The 21,700-nt window shown below is 30.8% G+C and overlaps 1 protein-coding gene across 4 annotated transcripts in view; it reads left to right on the forward strand.

Annotated features, from left to right (window-relative positions):
- LOC119616256 (protein prickle) overlaps window positions 1-21,700 on the forward strand; it is a 242,246-nt gene that overhangs the window by 119,300 nt on the left and 101,246 nt on the right. For 2 of the 4 annotated variants that reach the window (XM_037972587.1, XM_037972593.1), the window contains exon 1: window positions 843-2,203. The exons of the other annotated variants lie outside the window; for them this stretch is intronic. The gene's annotated coding sequence lies outside the window, so the exon portion shown is untranslated. Of the gene's footprint in view, window positions 1-842; window positions 2,204-21,700 lie in introns of those variants that run through there. 4 annotated transcript variants of the gene reach the window in all.

Here is a 21,700-nt window from a genome sequence, read left to right on the forward strand (position 1 = left end):
ATACTTTAAGGTGGGTATTGGACGAATACGTTTGTATGTTACAAACCCAATATACCCTCCCCACTAAAGTGGTGTAGGGTATAATTACAAAAAAAAAAAAAAAAAGTAAGAAATTATAGTCGGGCGAGGCCGACCATATAATACCCTACACCTGTTACAAAAATAAAATGTGATTTAGTTTTCATAATAGAGCATTTAAGTTGAATTTCTCCTTGCCTTGAATCATACTTAAGCCATTTATTGCTGAATAAAATTGTGGACATTTAAGTCAAATTTTGGAGGGGGATTTGTATAGGAGCTATGGTCAAATGAGACCCTATAATTATGAAATTCACGAGAGTCATCAAGGCTAGTATAGAACTTGGTTTTGCAGCTTTTTGTCGAGATACGAGTATATTAAACATAATTATAAACATAAAATCCCTATTCGTCGGATTCAGTTGTATGGGGGCTAGGTGAAAAAATGGACCGATTTTAACCATTTTCAATAGGCTTCGTCTCCGGTACCATAGAAGATCATCTGCCAAATTTCATTGGATTATCTTCAAAATTGCGACCTGTAGTTTGATTAAAAGGTTTACAAGGGGGTTCAGTTGTATGGGGGCTATGTGAGAAAATGGACCGATGTTAACTATTTTCAATAGGCTTCGTCTCCGGTACCATAGAAGATCATCTGCCAAATTTCATTGAATTATATTCAAAATTGCGACCTGTAGTTTGATTACAAGGTTTACAAGCCCTATTCGGGGGTTCAGTTGTATGGGGGCTAGGTGAAATAATGGACCTATGTATGTTAACCATTTTCAATAGACTTCATCCCTGGGACAATAGAAGATCTTGTGCCAAATTTCATTGAATTATCTTCAAAATTGCGACCTGTAGTTCGATTACAAGCTTTACAAGCCCTCCCCACTAAAGTGGTGTAGGGTATAAAAAAAACAGTTCGGACCATGCTTTACATATTAAGAATTCTTTGCTCAAAATTCAAATTTCTTGCATTAGACTTTATTTGAAACAATTAAGCCCCAAATTATTTTACTTTGATTATTTCACACGAAATCGCTAACGGCATATAATTCCTGTCAAAGATCAAACGCATAAAAGTCGATTTATTTTACAAATGTGCTAGTTTTTAACCAACTACATACATACATATTTCAATTACACATCTATAAGTGTGTTGTAGATGTAATTATAGCCTACATAAAAAAAACGTAACCAAAAAAAATCTATAGGAAACCCAAAACCTAACTTAACAAATGATCTTCATCTTAATTACCAAAAAACAAATTACAAATTACATGTCAAATGAATGTAAACAAAATATCTATTGGAAGCGCATGAAAATAAAAGCCGCGTTTTCTTTACAATAGTTCTCGTCGTGATCGTGATCTCTCAAACAAGTTGCAAGCGAACATGTCGGACAGCATGATGAAAAAATATAAACAAACTAAGCCAAGTTAAGAACGAAATTGAAACGGAAATTGTAAAAGACAAAACAAAAACAAGTATGAGAAATAAACAAGAGACCATAACAAATAACAATAACAACAATAAATGAGCGCTTTTGGGCTTTTGTAGATTGATACGATCAGTTTGAGAGTAAACGCATACGCGAACGGTTGTAACACCTGTTGAACGCTTGTTTATTAAACGGAATAATATGATCGTTTACGTCAAGTTTGTAAAAAACAAATAAGAAAATTTATAAAAAAAACAAAACAAAGTGATTAAAATTTGTATGAAAAGAAGAAATTTTATATATATTTTTTTTAAGAAAATTTTCAAATTCGACTTAACAGTCTTAAGATGTATACAATAAGAAACAAAGTGATTTAAAGTAATATATAAGTAAAGTGAACCTGCATTTAATTGCAAAACAAAAAGAAATTATTATTTCATCAATCAAGTGCAACATAAAGTAAAACCAGAATAAATATCAAACCTTAACAAGTTGGAATTTATAATATTATACAAAAAATATAAGAAAAAAATACAAAATCATTTACAAAAAAAAAAAAAAAAATAAATCAGATTTATAAGTGGATAAACCGTCATCATCATCAGCAAAATCTTTATTGTAAAATAATAAAATCGGATTATTGTGTTCCTGGTTGTTTTGAACAAAACTCAAAAAGCAACGGCAAATCTACACCACAACGCACAGAAAATCAAAATCCAATAAGAAGTCAAACATTTAAAGGTGCGTTTTAGCTGTATTTTTATATGTTTTCTGTCTTTATCCCAATAATAAACAAACCAAAAAAAATTGAAAGCCAGAAAACAAAAAAAAAAAAAGAGTCATACATACCTCTTACAAACTCTGTACAACATTATATAGAAATTTCTTGTCACATTGTCACCATGAGACGCTTGTATACAATAAAACTAAAATCAAAATAAAAATCATACTGAAAATATAATAAAAAATGTAAAGATAAAAAGCGATTTTATAAGAAACAGAAAAAGACCTACGATTTAATGTTTTCTTTAGTCGCATGGTTGTTGATGTTGTTGTTGTTTTTGCTGTTGTTTACGATTCGTTTGTAAAGCAGAAATTCCTTAATTTGGTATTCTGTGGGTTTAGCTTATGCGATTTTGATAGGCATCAAAATGCAAGTAATATCGTTATTAAACGCTTTATATTCTTTATTTCGTATATAGAAAATACATACATACATATATACATGTACATAGTCGTACTTATGACGGTATTTACGTATGTATTCACCTTGGCAACATTAAAACTGTAGGCCCGTGGAAGAAACCCATTGTTTTCTAAGTACTCATATTTCTGTTGTACTTGTTGTTATTATATTTAGTTGATCGTATGTACATCCATTGAAAAAAATATCAAAATAATGGTTGACACAAAATAAAGAAAGAAAATATCAAAAAAAAGTACGAACGTACGAAAAAAATAAAAATTATATAAAATTATTTATAAAAACTATACAATTTACATAGATTTATTTATTATACTATATAAATTATGTATGTACAAAAGCACACTTTAGTTTTAATAAAAAGGGCGTGTTAATAATGTTAGCTTTGTTGTTTTTTTAAAAAAGGGATTTTCCAGCAAATTTATAAATATATAGAAAAAGTTTCCTACTTAAGTCTTTCGTTTTCCTCTAATCCATATGTGAAAATGGTAGACAGGCTTGTTTGCATTTAATTCTTGACTTTCTAAACTCCGGCTCTTATTTATGCCCTCCAACACCATCATATGTATGTGTACATAAGTTTGTCATTCCGTGTTTAGCTAAAAGAAATATTCATCTGATACCCAACAAAGTATATATATTCTTGGTCCTTATGAAATTCTGAGTCGATTTAGCTGTATCCGTCCGTCCGCCGCAATGATTGATCATTAAAATGATGTGTTGACTGTTGGATATGATGTATCTGATGGAAGAGATGAGAGAGTCGGAAGAGATGGAAGTGTCGAAAGAGATGGAAGTGTCGGATGGGACGTGTTTTGCTGCATACTTAAGTATGATTGCTGGGTTTTTAACGGTTTGGTGACGATGTTTAATCTTTGTTTTATCGGCAATTTTGCTGTTTGGAGTTTACTCCAATCATGCTTAACATAAAGCAGTAGCTCCTAATGGCCAATGAAATAAGTCTTGTCAAGTTATTAAGGAATCAGTGATTCGATCTACCAATTTGTCCTTAGGTGCTGTTGCCGAAGCAACAGATGCCCGTGATGTGGTTGCGCGACTAATGATTGTTAATACTACCTGTGTGGATCGATCCCGAGTCTTAGTTGACCCCTTCTTTTTCGATTCGTCGGTATTTTTCAGCCTGTCGGGGTAGCTTGCTACCTGTCTATTCGCAACATGATCACTTGGCATGTGATTAGATAGCACCAGCACTTTAGCAAAGTGCTTGTACATGGACCGGCTCAGCCATGTTCAAAGATTGCAACCTGATTTCTTCATAGAAGAATTCAGGGGCGAGTGGTAGGCCGCTCTCAAGTCTACCCAGTGGATGAAAAAGACCACCGTGAAATAAGGCCGTCAAGGCAGGTGTCTGTGTAAAATACTCTCACGTTAAAATGAAATTAACCCAAAATATTCATTATTTTTCGGTACAGTTTGGTATGAAAATCACATCCTTAAAAGTTATGAGTAAAAATTTCAGACTACCTCGAAACAAATGACGTTTTTTCTTAATTCTTGAATACTTGTCTCAGAAACTACTAAAGATAATTGGATGAATTTTGTCACACTTTAATTGTTTTTCTTTTTGCAGATCAGTCCATAATTGTTCATAGTTCTCATATAACGTGCACTTTCGAAAGTCACTTAATCCCACATATTTCATAAATATATAAGGATAACGGGATAAAATTTAGATACCCTAAATTATTCTGGGAAATTTTGTTCGGATTGGCCCATTTTTAGTCATAGCCCACATAAAGGGCCATCGTTCGAAATTCGCTTACACGAATACATTGAAATATGAAGATATTTGGGCAAAATTTGATTGGAATAGGTTTTGATACGAAATAATTGATCGTAGGTCCTATAAAAAGTCCACAAAGGTCTATCAAAATTAGTTTCATAAATGTGAATGAAATTACAAAACCATATAGGGACCAAGCTCCCATCATACATAATCATACACCTCGTTTGACCCGAGGAAAATGATTGACATCGGTACAACTAACATTTAATCCATCCACCAAATTTTATGAGAATCGATCTATATTTGAGAATAGTCTCATTAGAGTCTCATAATTAGATATTCATCAATAATCAATAACAATTCGACATGAGGTAGGGTATCATATGGTCGACCATACTGGACTATACTTTCTTACATGTTTTCATTAAGTACTGAGTAGTGTAATATTTATGATTTGTAACCAGAATAAATATTTGATGACGTTTTTTTAGATGTTTAATAAGCTAGCTCTTGATAGCCCAGTTATCAAATGTATAAATATAGAACTTCTTTGGCGTTTAACATATTTTCTTATTAATATCATACTAAAGAATTGTGTTGCCTTTGCATACTTTGCTTATTTCCGCCACATACATACATATGTATGTTTTTATTTGGCGTCATAAATTTACAAAAGTAAATGTTTTAGGTAATTAAAATAAGTAAACGTCTGCTAAAGTTTAGAAACAGTTAACTAACTACAAATAATTTAAACTGGTTTTAAATTGACAGATATATGTCAATTTTTAACAATTACAAGACATCTTCATTTGTATAGAATTACATGCATATTTTTCAAACAGGATATGTTTATGTATTACTTGTAGCATATAAAGCAGTTATAAATCAATTGGACAGACATAAATATTTATTTAGATATTTATCGCTCATATATTCAAGAATAAAACGATAAGCTGTGTAGAGTGTTCGAGATTGTTGTAGATCATATTTTTATATAGTCAGTGGTCTAAACTGAGAAATACTAATGAATTTGTATAATAAGTTCTATGTGTATTTCGTAATGAATCTTGAAATAATTATAAAAAAGTAAACAAATAAAAAGCAAGTATGGTCGATCATGCATAAACATTTGATACCCTACATCATAAGTTAAAAAATAAACATAGTAATAATACATGTATGATCTCTAAAGTAATATTTGGTGATCTAGTTGTATGAGATCTATTTAAGAGTTCAGGTTTCAGACAAAACTTAATTGGGCCCTTTTAATCTTTTTGTAATATCTGTGATCTTCCTACTTAACCGGTTAAACTAGCTGCAGGTTTTCTAATTTTTCACTAGATATCTTTGATATTTCATCAAAAAGGAGCTGTTTTAGAAATTTTAGACATATGTATATCTTCAAGACGGTATGCTAAGTTTTCTAGCATGGTGGATAGGTTTGCAATAAATGGTAATGACAGCCATCATGTAGCTGAGCTGTAGTCTCTTAAGGATCTGGATATATGCTAGCCATTTACCATCTTCCTGATAGAGGGACATGGATAAATCGTTAATGGTGGAATATAGCATTATTTTGGATTTTAATATATAAAAACAGTTTAGATGAATTTATTAATTTATCTCTAAGCATTTAAAACACTGTTAAGGCAATTAAACTGGTTAAAGAACAGACAAAATTGCGATTGTTAAAATTAAACACTTATTTTAGTCTCTTTAGTATTAAAATATATCTAATGCCATTTATGAAAATTGTTTAACTAATTAATTAACATGCTGTTTGTTATATTTTGGCTAATTACAAAAAAAAAAAAACACTAGTAATACTTATAACTTAATACTTAAACTGCAAAGTAAATTATAGTTTAAAAAATTCTTACAATTTACTTTTAAATATAAAACAAAACTAAACACATTTAGGTATTTGTCTAGGTATTTTTTCTTCTTTTTTTCTTAAAACAAAATCATAAAAAACAATAGTGTTAAGCAACAAACTTGATTTTTATGAATATGCATAAACAATCATTCGGACAGACACACTTAACTGCATGCTGCTGCACACTGGTCCTTCCTTTCTTTGCCAAACACACAATTATAAATGGAAACAATATTCTGTTCATTTATTGCCACCGTATGGCAATGATTTACCTCATGCAGAAGAGGATGAGTGAATTTGAACATGAAGATGTGATGCTGATGCCTCGAATAAGAAAGAGAGGCCGCAAAGACTGGTTGGACTGACATGGTGTACAATTAAGTGAACACTATCATATCTTTAAACTTGAATGACTTGCAGCTATTTTACATTTTAATTTTTCTCCTTTTTGCAGTTATTTTACATATAAAAATTTATATTTAATATTTTTTTTACGCCCTACAACTGTATATTTGTAGCGTTTGTATTGTTTGTAACCAATAATAGATTCACTCTAAAGTTTGATTTAGATTCAGAATCACTTTCACTCACTTCACAGAATCACACTCACATACAAATCTCTCAAGAATAGACTTCAATATCGTTTGATAATTCTGTTTAAACGATCTTTAAAAATGTTGCAAATCTTTGAGAAGAGTTTGGACGGTTAATGTAATAAAGTTTTGGATAACTCACGACTAAGTATAGCTATATTATTGAGATTAATAGCCAATAATTGACATAAACTAGTTTATAGACTACCAAAGACTAATACATATACTGGTCCAAACAGAAAACGATGTAATGGTTCTCAGATTGGTGGCTTGGTTATCGTGGTAATTCAGTGCTCGAGAACAGTCAAGTATCCGGCCTGTAGCCATAAGAAATCTCAAGATGTCATTAAACTTGGACCCAGATATCTCACTAAGGTTGGATATGAAATAACTGCCAAGAAAACTCTTAACGGCTAGAGCAGGACCGTTTTTTACTTTTCCCTGTCTTTGCAACTGGACAGTAATCATTGAAGGGGACCCCAAGCCTACCTGCATGTTTGCCTAGCATCCATGCATCTGTTGTTACTGCTATCAATCTCGAAATATCCCGCCTATTTCGGCGTTTCTCAGAGAAAGAAGGCCACAACAACTTGACGCGTTTACATGTACTTATGCTGTTGTTACTGGAACGGTCTGTTCATTAACCAAACAAGGGTAATGTCAGACAGGCGAACCAGCCTTGACAGATCCTTCTTGCATTATCTGACTAATAGGGAAGTGTTAGTATAAGAGTTTAGTGAAAGGAGTGCCGACTAGTCCATAGACAAGTCTATAGATTGGTTCATAGACAAGTTCATAAACTAGTAACTGTTTAGGCTATTCCACAGACTAGTCCATACACCAGTTTATAGACTACTCCATAGACTTGTGAAAAGTCTTGTTTGTAGAATTGTCAATAGACTAGTCAGTCCACTAGTAAGTTGACTACTCAAAAGTCAACTGATCGGGCTATTCCATAATCTAGTCAACAAGATATTCCATAGTCTAGTTAAGAGGTTAGTCCATAGACTAATTCATATATTTGTTAATAGACTGGTATATAGACTAGTCAGGGACTATTTAAGTTATCGTTGAACAACTGTTATCAACCTCTGTATATAGGATATCATATTATCGGGCATGACTGACTAAACTTTCTGACTTGTTTTTGTTGTTACTAGTGTAGTTCTTGTTTATCTCAACAAAGACAGCGATAAACAATCGTAAAATATAGTCAGTAGTGGCGGTAGTCGTGGTAGTAGTATTAGTAGTTGCAGAGACAGTAGTGTTTGATAGTTGCAAGTGGTTTTGTGTGGAAGTGGACAACAGCAACGATCAAGCACGGGTGATGGTAAAGATAGCGAGAGTGCGAAATTGCTTATGGAAAGAAATCTTAATTCAATGGCAAGCTGGCTGAAATGAAAACTTATTTTCAATCAATATCAATATCATGTAATTTTTGTTCTTTCTTTTCTTTTAATACGAAATGTAAAGTTTGTTTTAGTTTGTTTCAATGGTGTTGTAGTAGAGCGTAGTGTAATTGTATTTTATGGTTAAAATGGGCGCATCGTTTATTGACCGACTATTCGTCATGAATGGTTAAAACAGCACTGGGTGTCGATATCGCTACTAGTTTTTAGATTTTTAATTAAAATTAAAGATTTGTTTGAGCTAAAAATATTATATAATCGTCCAGACACAGCAGTGGCGGTAGCCGGTATATATTATATAAAGTTATTTTTAAATTATTGAACAGCAACAATGTCATAGAATAATAATAATTTATTGACTAGAATATAGAATTGTTCCAAAGATTGGACAACTGATTTTTCATAAACATTTAACCGTAGCTATTATGGCGATGTTGTTGTGTGAGAGTTACATATTTGATTTTTAAGTATTAACTGTTGCCACTAATGGAATGTTGCTTACAATTAGTGCTGGCAACAAATATGCAATTTTCCACCATAATTTATGGTTCAATGGAATATGAGTGTGAATTGAAATACTTACATAGCTTCACAGCATTACATATTTTAATGAACTTAACTAACCAATCGTTTGCTTAGAAATTTTAGTTTTTCGTTTTTCCTTCTTTGTATTTTGGTGGGTATCAATTGCAAATAAATAGTTATTTTTCCTATCTCTCTGCAGGCCGGTTGGAATCTGAATGCAATGCAAACCATTAAATGAAACTAAAAAAAATTCACATTAAGTGAAATGGTTTTCATCTTTATTTTTATTTTATTTTTACGGATTTAATGTTGATTTTATTATTTTTATTTTTTTGTGTAAAACTTTTTTTCTTTTTGGCCTGACTCTGTTGATTATGGTTGTAGTAACTTTTGTTGCTGTTGCAGCTTTTACTTATTGTTGCTGTTTGCTATTGTCGTAGTTGTTGTTTGTATTAATTATTTTGCTTTTTAACGCCTGCAGTGTTCGTTTACTCTATTTCTTTTCAGTTTTGTTTACCATCCGTGCCACAATTTGTTGCAGTTATTATTAGTAATAGTATTATTGTTGCTGCTGCTGTTGTTGTTGGCAGTTATTTCTGTTAATGCCAAAAATAGATAATAAAAAACTGTCTAGGAGTTGACATAATTGGTAGGCTGGTTTTTGCTAGTTTTGTTACGCTAGTTAAAGACAAAAACTTTCTCCTTTCTTGAGATCTTTTTTCCAATTTTTCTCTTAAATTTGATTAATGTTATAATTAATTTTTTGTAACAGTGGCAGTTAAAGAAAACTCCCATCTTTAATAAATATGACATATAAATCATTGCCGCTTCATTGCTTTCAATGCAGCTGGTTTTGCCATATTCGGAAAGAAATGTTATTTTGCTACTATTTAAAAAATGTCTTAAAAATTCATAAAAAATAATTCCACATTTAAGCCCAAAGTGAAGCTTAGAATCGTTATCGAAACCAATATCAATACGTCTGTCCGTCGGTGAGTCCAATGTAAACTTTCAGTTAAACTGTAATTTTTTCTATGCTGTGAAATTTTTTTTGGTAATTGGCCAAGTTTGGATACACTGAGGACTACTGTGTCATTTATCGGATTTATGCTGAATTACAAGTAATTGTAATGGGTTATTTACTCATTTACACATTGTAAAGAGTTGTAATTGGCAAAACTTCAATAAAAATGATTGTAATTGGTTATCACTCAAGTAAACATTATAAGTAATAGTAATTGACCATGTAATCAATTACCTTATGTAATCATTACCCCCTGAGCCTGGGCAGTTCAAACTATGGATCGATTCTTACAAAATTTTACTATTGTTTGTAATTTGGTAAATTTTTATACCACCATGAAAAAGGACGTGGGGTATACTGTTTTTATCATTCCATAAAAGTATATATATTCTGGGTCCTTATTAAATTTTAAGACGATTTAGCCATGTCCGTCTGACTGTTCATCTATCTGTCTGTTGAAAACACGAAACGGAACGAGCTAGAGAAATTTATTTCAAGTTGATGCAGTTTGTTTGGTATTGAAAATGGCCAATATCCCCTATATATAGCCCCTATATATAATTGACCCTAGCCCCATAAATGGAACCCTTCAGAAAATTACTATAACACACACAACTTGCTTCAAAGCAACTTGCAACTAAAGCAACAAAATTCCACATAAACACGTTTTATGGGAAATATAATCTCCTCGCTTAATTTTATCAGGATCGGAGAATAATTAATCCTACTACCCATTTAAGGTCCTCTTCAGAAAATGACTATGTATAACTTGATGAAAAATGCCAGTATTAAAACGAAATTCGACATAAACATGTTTTACTGGAATTAAAATCTCTCTGTCAAATGAGACGTCCATCCAGGTGAATACCAAGGTGTGTAACATGATCAAACTGTGGGATGTTCACATTGTTTAGTGCCACTGGAGGACAGCTCTTTCTCCTAAGTGAAAACGTTATGTGTTTACTTTTAAGTTCATTTACTTAGATTCTTCAATTTTTTAACCACGTCTTCACACGTCTGAGATAAGTAGCTAGGTTTATAGAAGCTACATTTAAGTCCACATGGCTACTAAGAATGGCAGTGTCATGAGCAAATGTAGAAATAGTTAATTCGTTGGACATAGGCAAATCAGAGGTGTATAATAGGTAAAGTGTTGGTCCTAGAACACTTCCCTAACGAACACACAGCTTTGATCGCATGTGGTATAATCGCCGCATTTTATCCTGAATGATCGATGTGTTAGGTACGACTCTAGTATTTTATGTGTACTAGAAGGCAGTAGGCATTTAATCTTATATATTAGACCTTTGTGCCAAACCCTGTTAAAAGCCTGGATAACATCTAAAAATTTTGCCGAACAGTACTTTTTTGTTCAAAAGATTTTCGTATCTCTCCAGTCAAGCGGTTTACTGGTTCTATTGCTCAGCACACATAAACCGAATTGATGGTTTGGGATAATGTTTCGACTACTGAAGAATGTTATAATTTTTTTTGGAAATCTTTTTCAAATAGTTTGGCAATAACTGATTGTTTTATAGAAGGATGCCAACGTTAATTCTTTTCATGGATTCGGTATAATAATTATTTGGGATATTTTCCATACGTTCGGAAAAACTCCTAGAGACAAGATCGCATTAAATAATGCTGTGAGCACAATAATAGCCATACATGGTAGGTTTCCAATCATGGAAGGTCCAATTGAATCGTAAACTGGAAATTTTATTAGGTTAAGATTATATTTTATGATTTTTCTCAGAGTCTGCTTCTGTGTGAACAGGTAACGCCCCTAATACAAAGCTATTTATGGGGGGATTCGGTTGGAATACATTATATAAATGTTCTGCGAATACTATGGCTTTATCAATTGGACTTCGTGCCCAAGTGCCATCAGATTTTCTTGACGGTATTTAACCCTTTACCGGTGGTTTAGTGTTTCTAGCTGCCTTCTAAAGGGAGAAATTTGTGTGCTAAATATTTGTAGTCACTAACACATTTATTTATATCTTCCTCACACTGTAGCTTAAGATCAGTGTGCATATGACTGCTTATATATTTTTTTTACTTCAACCAATCAGTCTTAAAGAATGAGGCTTCTATACGATACGATGGATATTGACCGTAATAGTTAAGTATCACTTGAGCACAAAAAACAAAAGCATTGGGATTTTTTATAGTGAAATTTATGAGATTGTTCACATGATTAGTAATTGAAATATCGGTTTAATTTTACATCTATAAGTATAGCGAAGCTCCCAGGGTAAGCTAGATTCTATAGAAAGCATTACAATAATATAAAAAATATAGCGTAAAGAAATATATTAATATTTGATGATTTAAAGTCTTTAAGATTTTAAAAATATTTTCTTTAAAAAAAATTAAATAAAAAAAAAGAAAGACCATATAATACCCTACACCTGCTACAAAAATAAAATGTGATTTAGTTTTCATAATAAAGCATTTAAGTTGAATTGTATCTTGTCTCAGATATACTTAAGCCATTTATTGTTGAATAAAATTATGGACATTTATGTCAAATTTTGAAGGCGGCTTTTTATAGGGGCTATGGTCAAATGAGACCCTATAATTATAAAATTCATGAGAGTCATAATGGCTTGAACTTTGTTTTGCAGCTTTTTGTCGAGATACGATTATATTAAACATAATTTTGAACTTGAAAGCCCTATTCGTCGGATTCAGTTGTATGGGGGCTAGGTGAAATGATGGACCGATGTTAACCATTTTCAAAAGGCTTCGTCTCCGGTACCATAGAAGATCACGTGCCAAATTTCATTGAATTATCATCAAAATTGCGACCTGTAGTTTGATTACAAGGTTTGGAAGTCCTATTTAGGGGTTCAGAAATAATGGATCGATCTTAATCATTTTCAATAGGCTGGAACAATAGAAGATCATGTACCAAATTTCATTGAATTATCTTCAAAATTGCGACCTGTATTTTGATTACAAGGTCTACATGGACGGACAGACAGACAGACGGACGGAAGGACAGACGAACGGACAGACGACTTAGAAAATGATTCTAAGCCGATTGGTATACTTTAAGGTGGGTATAGGACCAATATTATTGTGCGTTACAAACATCAGCACAAACCCAATATACCACACCCCCACCCCGCCACTAAAGTGGTGTAGGGTATAATAAAATGAATGAACCTTAATAAACTATGCCTCTAATACGAGTGTTCGATAATCATTTCTAGTTTTAATTTATGATAATTATATATTTCCATTTTAAGAATACACATTCTAATCTATCAATAAAATAAAATCATATACGTTTTTATAACCACACATTTAAATTTATAATAAAAGTATATTTTTATTATTTTACTATCATTATAACTTGAGACAGTTAGTTTTAAATGTTATCTTTTAATTCGAAAGGATTATCTTCTTTTTTCTACCACTCATATGTATTTCCATTTAGTGTAAATCGTGTTAAATGGTGTTTTTTCTAGTTGAAAATTTCTACGTATTTTACAATTTGCGTGCTAAATACAAATTTGTTTAACAAAAATTCGGTACAAAATAAATTTTAAATTTTATTAAACCAAAAACGCACAACAACATCTACTGAGAACTTAAAAACTATTAACAAACTTTTAAAACACTAAATAACGATGAGGATAGAAAAAATAGAAATACTACAAAGTGAATTTTATTTTCTTCGAAGAGTTCATGTCTTAACACTGTAAATGACATAGAAAATTATTTAGCATAACAAAACATTCTTAACTACTTAGTATGGGGTAGTGTTGTGACTGTTGCGCTGTCTGTCTGAAGATCATTTGCTTTTAAGTTGCTTAGAGTTTTTAGAAACGAAGAGCTGGTGTAGTGAGTGAATGAATATAGTTGTGGGTCAACAACCAAGTTATTTGGTCAGCTAATGTATTTGCGGTTTTATAGGTTATTTAATGGTTACACAAAGAATGGATGGCAAGATAGTTAAATAGATAGATCAAATGGGAAGTTAAAAAATGAAAATTTGAAAATGTTTAGAAAACGAAAGAAAGATAAAAAATAATGTTTTTGGAACATTAAAATATAACGTTAAATATTTTTCAGTAAAATAAAAAAAACGAAAATTTTTGTATGATAAATTTTAGAGGTATTTATAGACAAAAACGATAAGAGTATAATATATATAAAAATAAGAAAGTAATATTAAGCATGCGGTATATCCGACTATCACTCATAAATCTAAAGAGATCATTTCGAGAAAAATCAGTATTTTAAGACACTTTACTGTTTCAAAAACACTTTTCAGTAGCTCAGCTTGGAGTAAACCTATCTTTTTATAAATTCTAAAATGTTCCCTTTGTTTTTTTTAAGTTTTTGATTCACAGCATTGCCGGATATTTTAAATTATATGCCAATTTCTTTAAAAATTTGCATAAATTTATTTAATTTATTAAACTATTAAATCAAATTAATTTTAATTTTAAGAAGTCATTTTAAACCTGTAATACCCAGCATGACAGCACAAAGTAGGGTACATGGGAAAAAACAAACAAACGTGTAAACAAAAGACTTAAGAAGCCAACGTGTTTATTTGTTGACTGACGAAACAGTAGTGAGTAACTGATGTTAATTTTTTAACCAATAGAATTTCGCAGAAAAAAAGTCTCCAAGTTATATAATATTCTAATTAGAGATCTCTCTATTTTAATTAATTGACTTTATTCGCTTAACACCTTTTGAAAAGTTACAACAAAAGTTCTTAAAGAAAAACTGAAATAAACTTTAATGAAGCAAAATAAAAGAATAAAAAAAGACAATATAAATTTTATGTTAATTAGCCTTTTGTTTAAAATATTATTTATGTACAGTTTTTTTTTTTTTTTGTATATTTATTCATTCATTTATTTATTTGTTTAAACATTTTATGTTTGTTCAGTATTATGACTTAATAGTTGCTTAGTAGAAGCCTAGACAAAAAAAGTCAAGATCAGCAAGAAGAAACGTAAATTAGCAAATCGTAAAAAAAAGTATAAAAACACAACAAATAAAACCATAAACATATTAAACGTTAGATATTCTTTTCAAGACATTTTGTCTATAGAAACTTGAAATTTGTCACAAGTCATAAACAACAAATTTTTACAAGTTAGCAAAATTTATTCATCAAAAAGCTTAAATTAAAGAATGTTTGTTTTTTTAACGGTTATTTCATATATCAATTATGTGTGTAACTGTAAGCGAAATGAATCGAATGTTAATTTTAAACGTTTTAGAACTTTTAGTTTTAGCTTTAGGCAATTTCTGACATAAAATTATGAAAATGGAACATAATTGTTAAGTTTGTAAAAGAAACGCTAATGAAATTTAAATGTTAAATATCTATACAAATTATGCATTATTAACGTCCTAGGAATTTAAGTTTCTTTAGTCAAACAAAAGTAAAATTTTTATTAACTGGTCCATAAATTTTAATTACAAAAATTAGCGTTTACATTTTCGACCCCAATATTTACAAATTGTTAAAAAAAAAACATTTTCAAATCATAAAATGAATCAATATTTTTGTGATTTAGAAACATACAACCTGAAAATAAGACACCCCCACAAAAGAATTAAATTTATATTTGTCAAATGCATTTATTATTAGGGGTATTTCATACAGAGTTATCCCCTGAGTGCTGGACCATGAAAAAAAGTGCTTTTGTATTTTTATATGCTTTGAATTAGATTGCCTTTTGAATCATCATATACTTTATATTGATACAATTTTGGTTGAAGTGAGAGTTCCACTGATAAAGGTTGAAATCTCTAATCACCAACAAATATCAAGATTTAATACACTTGCATATGTATGTCTATATGTAAATAATATGTTTTTAGTTATGTAGATCCACTAAGGAGGAATTTTCCGTCCGTCCGTCCATGTAAGCCTTGTAATCAAACTACAAGTCGCAATTTTGAAGATAATGCAATGAAATTTGGTACATGATCTTCTATTGTCCCAGGGACGAAGTCTATTGAAAATGGTTAAGATCAGTCCATTATTTCACTTAGCCCCTATACAACTGAACACCTGAATAGGGCTTGTAAACCTTGTAATCAAACTACAGGTCGGACAACCGTCCGTCCATGTAAGCCTTTAAATTAAACTACAAGTCGCAATTTTGAAGATAATTCAATGAAATTTGCCACATAATATTCTATGGTACCAGAGACGAAGCCTACTGAAAATGGTTAACATCGGTCCATTATTTTACCTGGCCCCCATACAACTGAACCCGAAGAATAGGGCTTTTAAGTTCATAATTACCTTTAATAAACTCGTATCTCGACAAATAGCTGCAAAACCAAGTTCTATACTAGACATGATGACCCTCATGAATTTTATAATTATTATAATTATAGGGTCTTATTTGACCATAACCCCTATACAAAGCCCCCTTCAAAATTTGACTTAAATGTTCACAATTTTATTCAGCAATAAATGGCTTAAGTATATCTGAAGCAAGGTACAGTTCAACTTAAATGCATTATTATGAAAAGTAAATCACATTTTATTTTTTGTAGCAGGTGTAGGGTATTATATGGTCGACCTCGCCCAACTATAATTTCTTACTTGCTTTTTAATATTTTGGATATACATATCTTCCAAAATTATGAGACACCTGTTTCGTACTTTTTTGAAATTCAGTCCTTTTTGGGTGTAAAAGGGAAAAAACTGTATTTTAGGTACTTTTTTAGCACATCAAGAAAACTTTTTCGACTTATTGACGTATAACTATTAAATTACGTAATAACTCTGTAATATGTATTAAAACAAAATATTTGCTATTTCACTGGGGAAAAAGTACCAAAAAGGGAAAAACGGGAAATTTAATGTATTCAAACTAATTGAGCCAATTTTTATAAATTTTAAAAAAATAATTAATTTACTCAAAATAAGCTATTGGTTCATTATTTTGGAATTCGGGTACTAAAGTCTATATTGGACCAAATTCGGGTAAATTGTTTGGTACTTTTTGGAAGCACAATTTTTCTGTAACAAATGAATGCAGATTTGAATCGTTTGAGTTTTATCTGTGATATAAAGATTAAAACACAGAATATTTTGTAAACATAATTCTCGAATAGGTCTATTCCTAGACTAGAAAGGGGAAAATTGTATTCTTTTTTTTAGTACTTTCCACAAAGGTAGAATTTTCCACTTTTGGTACTTTTTTCTTTCTTCAAATGTATGTTCTATGGTATGAGTTCGAAACACATGATTATTAAACATACTCGGTCCTTTTTGAACATTATTCTTTAAGAGAGAACTTTTGAGTACTTTTTATCTCTCAAATGGTACTTTTTAAATTCTCTAAAATATTCAACCTAGAACATGTGGAAGCTAAACAAATGAAAATAAATGTACACGCTCCTTACTGAATGCAAATTTATTCACGTGATAAATTTCGATAATATTGACTATAAAAACAAAAACAGAAACATTAATAAAATTTTGTATGTATGTATTATTTAGTTAGGGTAGCGAAGCACCCGGGTTATTCTAGTTCTTAATAAAGTTTACATACAATTTCAAAACAAATTAAGAATATATTTGTTATACAATTGGAATACAGTTAATAGTTGTAATAAAAACCAGTTAAATAAAAAATTAATTATTAAAATGCAAGCAATAAATTGAATTCTATTCTAAACGTATGTGGGCTTTAAACCAATTTCATTTGGAGGGAGTTGTAGCAGTTATATTTTATGAACAGTATAATAAAATAATACTGAATGCAACAATAACCCAGCAAAACATTGTGGGCAAAATAAACTGTCTAAACAATTGTGGACACATGTTGACAGCTGGCAAGTGTAATTGGTTTTTTCTAACAACAACATAATTATGTCAAACTATTTTGTCATTATTCTTTTATAGTTTATTAATTTTATCATGATCAATAAAATAATTTTCATTGCAAAACTACAACATCTGGTCTTGGAAATGTCGTGGCATTGTAATGTAGTAAATCGGTGTAGTATCGCAAATATTTTTCAATAACCATTTACAACATTTGTAAGTCGATACAACAATATAACAACGATTGTTAACTATATTACATATATTGATATAATATGTATTTGAATTGATTTATATATAAAACATTAAAGTGGGTCTGAGGTGAAAAACATCATTATAATTTCCATGTTGTAAGTTGTAAATTCACAAAGTTTGTAAATCCAAAATTAAAATAGTTCGTATTGTGACAAATAACAAGGAACAAAGCAAATTCCCACTTATTTTAAACTTTTTCTTTAGAAAAAAATCTAGTTTCGTAAAGTTATGATAAAGTTGTAACATTATATAAAATGATGAACAAAGTTTATTAAAATTTAAATTTCTATAGTAAATATGTTATATTATTAAAATTGTGCAAACATTTATTGTCTTGTATAATTCACATAAATTCATGTTTATTCCTCATTACAACACTTATTATTTTAATTTCATTACAACCACTTAATCATTTCAATTATCACTGCTCAATATCAACGAATGTAAACTTTGAGGAAACAAAAAAAGAAAGAATTGTTTGACTACAATTTTAAATCATGTCGAGATAAAGTAATGAAGAATCGCTTTTAATGCAAACGTCTAACTGCAAATGACAGATAAACAGCATTTAGACAGAGAATTAAACGGACGGACAGACATATAATCAGTTATACATGTAAATAACCGGCTTTATAATTACGCCCTACACCACAATCGAGTATTTATCCTAATGCTTGTAACACAGCATAATATTTGTCCTATATCTGTCTGTGTGAACACGTGATATGTTCCCACATTGAATTAGGTTGATAGCAGTATGTATACTACACTAAATACACTAAATCCGAAAAAATACACCTAGACCACAATTGGGGCAGTTGTGCGCTACTTTTCATGAAAGAAAAAGAAAATTGTTCACTGACTGTATTATTTTTCAATGTTCAGAAACTCTGTTTCCTGAACGAAATTCCTAAGAATTTTCCAATCAGTGTTAGTCAGGAATGTTTTTTTCGGAATAATATTACTTCCAAGATACTTGGATCTAACTTCGACGAATGCTTCAGTGTTTCACTGTCCTCTCCACATGCTCTACATTCGTCTGAATCCGCACGTCCAATTTTGTATAGATGTGCTCGCAATCCTGTGTGTCCACTCAGAATATGTACCTTCATACTAACTTCAGACTTGCTCATTTTGAGGAGATTTCTCGTCTTGCTCTCATCAGGGTCACCCCATAGAATCTTTGTGGTTCTACCCACCGTTTCATTATTCCAAGAGGCCTTATGGCTTACAGCTTTTGTTGCGTCGAAGGGTTTTGCGTTCGTCAGGTTAACTACCTCGAGCTCCCTTCCCTTTAAAGCTATTACATTCGCCCTTTCGTTGCCGACTACTCCCGAGTGGCCTGGTACCCATATGATGTAAACCTTACCTCTGGGAGAATATTCAGTTAAAGCTTTCTTACAATCCAATACGGTCTTAGATTTAATTCTTTTACCTGATATTGCCCCAATTACCTTCTTACTGTCGGTAAATATATTAAGCCCTGTATGCGCCATATTTATTCTAATTCAATTTACTGATTCCGTTATTGTTCGGACTTTGCCTGGAAGCTTGTGTTGTGATTAGGTAAACTGTGGTATATTTCTGTTTCTTGGTCTTCAATATAGAACCCCACGCTATCCGTGTAACATCGGATTCCTTGTGGTATTTGCTCTAATGTTCCGCTTGACCAAGGCATTCTATCTGGGTTCAGCGTTTCAAAGTTTCCGACATATTCTGTGTCTGGTATGTGACCAGGAACGTGATGATTGTATATAACCTTCCAATGTATCCAGTATGCATTAATGACGTGTCCTATGACCGCTTTTGGCCAGTTCGCCTAAAGTAAAGTGCCGTTCGGCTGTAAGCGCCGCCTCATATTTTATCTCAATGGGTGGAATATCTCAACGTTTCCAGAGCCTTGGTTGAAGTAGTATACATGGCACCACTTGTACCCGAGCATCATGTAAGCTGAACTCCCTGTAGTACAAAGAATTCCACCAGATTATTGAAGCATAAGCTAGAATTGGTCTAATTACACTTTTATAAATCCAATTTTTGTCATAGTAGGACTAAGACCCCATTTCATGCCTATAGTTCTCCTACATATCGCTCTTCACCGATGTGCCTTGTTGATCCTATCCTCTATGTTGTGTCTCCATTTTAATTTCCGGTCAAAGATTACACCTAAATTTATCTGTCACCGGTATCTTCTTGCCCAGAAAGCATGGTTCAGTATACCCTAGAAATTTTTGTCTTTCTTGTTAAAAGACAGATTTCCGTTTTCGCTGGGTTAACATTGAGGCCTCTCGGTTGAGCCCAGCTCAAGGCCGTATTCAGAGCTCCAAAATGAAATTGCTATAGCAGGTGTAGGGTATCACAAGCAGACCTGGGATAAATGCATTAAATGTGTTAATGCATTAACAATTTTTTCTACATTAAAAAAAATTAATGTTAATGCAAGTTTATTGCATTAACATTAACATGGGTACATTTAATGCATTAAATTTGCATTAACATTAAATATTTTTAAATTTAATGCATTAATTTTACATTAACATTAAATATTTGTGAAATTAATGCATTAATTTTGCATTAACATTAAATATTTTTGAATTTAATGCATTAATTTTCCATTAACATTAAATAATAAATAATAAAATTAATGCATTAATTTTCCATTAACATTAATGTATAAAATAATTTATAAAAATAAGAATACAGCGCTAAAGTCCTCGGTCTAACAAAATTCAAGTAAAATTGAATGTGTTAAAGTCCTTTCTAATAAGTCCTATACTCGATAATACATATTAGAAGAATAGTATCACTTCCCAGATATTCCATTTTTAGTTTATTTTGTTAAAGTCCTTTCTAATAAGTCCTATACTCGATAATACATATTAGAAGAATAATATCACTTCCCAGATATTCCTTTTTTAGTTTATTTTGTCTGTGGAATCTTATATAAATATCATATTTAAAACACACAAGTTTGAATGGAATATAGGAGTTATTAGAAAGGACTTTAACCTATTTAATTTTAGTTGTTTAGTTAGATCGAGGTCTTTTGAGCTGTATTTTTATTTATGTTTATCAATTTTTATATATATTAATGTTAATGGAATATTAATGCATTAATTTTATTGCTTATTGAATGTTAATGTAAAATTAATGCACTAAATTCAGATATATTTAATGTTAATGCAAAATTAATGCATTAATTTCAAAAATATTTAATGTTAATGTAAAATTAATGCATTAAATTCAAAAATATTTAATGTTAATGGAAATTTAATGCATTAAATTTTAAAAATTTAATGTTAATGCAATATTTTTTACATTAAATTAATTTTTTTTTAATTTAATGTTAATGCAAAATTAATGGAAATCGCCCAGGTCTGATCACAAGTTAGCACACGCCCGATTTTTTTTTTCATTTCTTTTTTTATAAAATTTGAATTGGTAAGAATATAAATAATAAAAATAAAATTAAAAACTATAAATTACATTTAAAATAAAATTAAAATTATTATAAATGTGAATAAATCCACTGCATTAAACACATTTGATATTCAGACAAACGCTGAGATGGCTGGCAGGCAGACTGGCTTAAGAAACAGATGTGAAAATAAACTGACAACAACTTTAAGTATTTTACGAGTAGATTCTTATTTCTTTTTTCTTGTTGCATAAAAACGATCATCATGCAACATGCTACAATGAAAAGTTTTTTATTTTTATAAGTTTTCTGGAAAAAAATAAACCACTTAAAATTTGAGTTACAATACAAGTTCGGCG

The sequence above is a fragment of the Lucilia sericata genome, unplaced genomic scaffold (genome assembly GCF_015586225.1).
Source record: "Lucilia sericata isolate MDLA Ls3-8-SP2 unplaced genomic scaffold, ASM1558622v1 Contig000002F_arrow, whole genome shotgun sequence".
Taxonomy (NCBI): domain Eukaryota; kingdom Metazoa; phylum Arthropoda; class Insecta; order Diptera; family Calliphoridae; genus Lucilia; species Lucilia sericata.